Source organism: Cannabis sativa, chromosome X, assembly GCF_029168945.1.
Source record: "Cannabis sativa cultivar Pink pepper isolate KNU-18-1 chromosome X, ASM2916894v1, whole genome shotgun sequence".
Taxonomy (NCBI): domain Eukaryota; kingdom Viridiplantae; phylum Streptophyta; class Magnoliopsida; order Rosales; family Cannabaceae; genus Cannabis; species Cannabis sativa.
Window position 1 is genome coordinate 3,314,301 of NC_083610.1, and position 4,465 is coordinate 3,318,765.

Consider the following 4,465-nt stretch of genomic DNA (forward strand, 5'->3'; position numbering starts at 1 on the left):
GAGTCATTATGTTCCGCTGCACCCAATGTAAGGTTTCTTTAACTTTATATGTGTTTATTTCATCGTTTTAGAAAGTTCATATTTAGGGTGTTAATAAACATACTTGTGAGTAGATCTAAGATCCTGGTAAAATAAATTCCAACAATTAGAACTCGGTATTCATGAACTTTTCTCACAAGCACAAACGGATTCTCACCTTCCGGTTCAAATGTCGTCATCTTCCTCTTGCAATCAGTGGTAGCATTATACTTTGCTAACCAATTCATTCACAAGATCACATCAAAATCTTCTAAGTTTAACTCAATCAGATCCATTGACAATTCTCTATCGTCCACACACACGGAAGAGATCTAACCCACCTGCTAAAGATAATTGTTCTCCAATAGGTGACAACGTACCAAACCGACTTGTCATCGCATGGCCTACTCAAACTATCAATTACTCTACTTGACACATATGAATGCATATCACCAGAATCAATCAAAATAATCAACATATTGACATCAATAGAAATCTCACCTATGACAGTGGAAGGGCCAGCGTTAGCATCTGTTTGGGTCAAAGAAAACACCAAAGCAGGTACAAAAGTATCATCTTTCTTCATATATGATATTTGTAACTGTGGGTAGTTCCTCTTTAGATGGCCTACTATCCCACATTAGAAGCAAGCTCGAGGTTGGCATTCGCCCAAATGACGTCTTCTACACCTTAGGCACTCAGAATAGGATTGCCAACTCTCATTTTTTACCTCGAAGGAAATCTTGATTACCTTGAAATTTCTTGTTCGGGCCCGTAATGGGTAGATCATTTGGTTTCCTCTTTCGGTCAATAGGGTTAAACCCCCTACTTGAACCAGTACCAGAAGGTAGCTTCCACGAATCTCTTCTAATGTTACTCTTCTTTTGAATTCAATCCTCAATCCCTTCAACAACAAGTGTCAACTCTATTATTTGAGCATACAACACAAACCCCTGGTTGCTTAGCCGTCACAATAACATCTTGGACCATGTGTTCTTCAAAAACCCAAATAAACTTTGTCTTTCTCTAGACTTCAGTAGCCACCTCATCAGACACAAACTTGGCCAACCAATTGAACTTAGTGGCATACTCAATCACTATCATGCCACCTTTAACCAACTGTATGAATTCTTCCGCTTTGGCAGCACGGATAGACTCATTATAATACTTCTCATAAAACAAAGTTCAGAATGTATCCCAAGTCATTGTATTCAAGTCCTGGCTTTGGAATACAATCTCCCACTAAATACGGTATTCTCCTGTAACATGAATATGGCATAGCCCACATGATCGTACCCTCATCTTGCACAAAGTCGAAGATGGAGGTTATCATGCTCATCCATTGTTCTGCCTTCAGTGGATAAGGGTCACCCTCAAACACTGGTCGATTATGCTTCCTAAACTTCTCGTACAACAACTCCAAAGGATTCCCTACATCCTGTGGCACAACCAAAGGTGTCAAAGGAATATGAACATGGGCAGGCTGAGCCTGTTGCTCTCTCAACTTTCTAATATGATCCCCTTGCTGCCGAATTGTCTCTTCCATTGTATCATACATTTGCTCTGAATTCTAAGGTGGTAGGGGATTCACATCCTCACCGTCAATCCCGAGCCCAGAAAGCTTACGATTGGTAAGCCTATTAGATCGCCTCGGGTGCATTACCTAATAGACCTATGATCAATGACTTTCAACGATAGAACATCTAGTCAAATATCATGCTAATAAGCATTTCCACTCATATAATAATACCTCACATAATTACCCATATTCCTAACATATTTTTCTAGTATCACATTAACAATTAATCAAATAATAGATAAACAGATAGCACTTATTATACCATGTGTCATACTTGTCTTCGCAGTAAATGTACATATTCAGCTAGTCTTCAGGATCTTTAAAACCATGGTCGTTCTAATAGCATTGTGTAATGCGCTGGCCCGTAGGAACACCACGTGTATGCTTTTATAAATTAGTTTATGATAATAAACTAACTATTTAAATAAAATTGTGATTTAATTAAACTTTACTAATTACTTTTAAAATATAAATTCATAATATTTGAAAGTTTTGGGTTCGAGAATCCCCTTTAGAATTTCACAAAAGAGTTGTCATAACATTTTTTTACCAAAATACATTTAAAGATCAAAAGCGCCATAAAACAACACTTGACAACTCGACACTGCTAGCCGAATGAGCCGATGTGTATATTTATCGGAGAAGGCTGCTAACTCATGGATGTCCTATTTTGTCCTTTCCCTTACCTGCACCACAAAACACCTGTGAGTCACAAAGACCCAGCAAAAAAAGCAATAGCACAACATCATATATCATCCATAGACATAACCAATTACACACATGTAATTAAAATCAAGTGATCACTTACTTTATTTCATAAGCAGGTAGACATTATACTTAACGTAAACAATCATTAATCTCAAGTATTTGTCTAATAAGACAAACCGATACTATTACTTTATAAGGAATCATCTATATAGTTGCCTAATGAGACAATCTTTACTTTATTGCCTAATGAGACAACTTTTATAAGAAACCTAACAAAGATTTCAATGATAGAGTAATGACTCTTTCTTACAAACGTTAATTACCGTATCACATTTTACATACTAAGTGGTACAATTGTACTTTTCTTATCTCAAGTCTAAATTTAGGTGTGTCGGCCAACCTGAGTAGAAAAATACTAAACGATTTGGGGCCCTATGTCACAATAGTGGTAAACTGATAAATAATTCAATTAAACCCATTCTATGACATAAACTCAAGATCAGAAGTTTTCCTATTGATAAATAATGTAGCGATACCCTAAATATCGATAAAACATGAAAATTGAGGTTCCTGAGAATGTCTCCAATCGGATCATCAGATTCCCAAACGGTTAACTATTTTTTGGGAGCGTGCCTGGGGAAACAATTCACCGTTTCTCTACAGAAACCACAAACTCAAATTTTTACTTCCCAAACCTACTACTATCTTGTCCAATACCTGTCAAACTCTCTAGAATAGTCTTAATATTAGTTCTGATCACAAACCACAACTCAAAAACTATAATTGCACCAAAATTTACAAAAGACTATTAAAGCTCAAGCTTGGATTTCAAAAACTCAAACTTGAAGATTGCAGCCAAAACAACAACTAACAACCGTAAATTATACCCAAACCACTAATATTTAAGCTTAGAAACTTAACCTAATCCATACAACTTCATACATAACCAAAACTATTAAATTCAACTTAAAATAAAAAAATTTCTTCCAAAATTTACAAAGAAAAGGGAGAACAAGGTTACTTTGATCCTTCCTTCCACTTCAACACTAACTCTAGCAAAATTCCTTAGTTAGTTTGATGTGAAATGGTTTTGAAAATTTCTGATTTAGGGTGAGGGATTTCTTGTGGTGGTTCTAGCCGAGAGAAAGAGAGGAGAATGGAGGAGGGTTTTTTTTTTGTGAAGATAATTTAATTAATCCTTATCTATTTAGCTCTAACAATTAGTCTAGAATAAATCCACTTACAAACAAACATTAAGGATAAACTTAAGTGACAAAAGACTAAACTACCCATTCACTTTTAAGTAATCTTTCATACTACGAGTAAAATTTTCATAACTCGAAATATCACGGTAATTCTAATGTATAACTTAATTCTTATTAGGACTAGAATAAATGTCTCAAATTGGGACCAGAATTTATTAAGCTTTAAAGATTATTAATTTAAAAAGTGTTTGTTTACTGAGTAATAGTATATACTTAAATTATTTTGTTGCAGCTTTTCAACAGTAAAGTAATATTGCTTTCTCATGCGTTCATGGCAATTTGGGTAGTATATCAGGTTTGTTAAAGCATTAATGATTTTAAATTTTAATTAAAATGTTAATATAAATTATTAATTATTAAAAGTTTTTTATGTTTTATAGGCTTGGATATTGGAAAAATCAAATTACGCCGCGGTGAGCCAATCCTTCGAATTCATTAATTATTTTTTTTTTTGATAAATCAAAAATTTTATTGCACAATTATCTATGTTTTTTACAATCTATAAGCACCATAACAAGTTAGTTATGGCCTTCATATCTATACAACGTTTACAATGTAATATTGAACCATTCCTCATTTTTTTGGCTTACTTTTCTAGGCCATACTAGTACAATCCTTTGCTTCACACTCTCATGAATTCTTTTCACCACCTAAGTCATATTAGGATCCTTTCCTTGCCATATTACTTCATTCTAGGTCTTCCAGAGGTTATAGACAAGACTAGCAAGAATAGCTGCCATCTCTTTCCTCTAGAATTTGCTTACGTTGATCCTTTGTATTCACCTGGTTAGCCTAGGCAGTGTTATATCTGAGTGTCTCCATTGCATCCATGCTGCTATTTCATTAAAACATTGCATAGTACTGTTGCAGCCAAAAAATAGATGGTCTTTTGTTT

General features: G+C 34.7%; 1 long non-coding RNA gene across 1 annotated transcript; it reads right to left on the bottom strand.

The window, feature by feature from the left end:
• Positions 1-2,052: 2,052 nt before the first annotated feature.
• On the bottom strand, positions 2,053-3,517 carry LOC133032584 (uncharacterized). Its single transcript, XR_009685190.1, has 2 exons — positions 3,327-3,517; positions 2,053-2,283 (listed from the first exon to the last, which is right to left on the bottom strand). It is a non-coding gene; the product is annotated as an uncharacterized LOC133032584 (long non-coding RNA).
• Between the last annotated feature and the right edge of the window lie 948 nt (positions 3,518-4,465).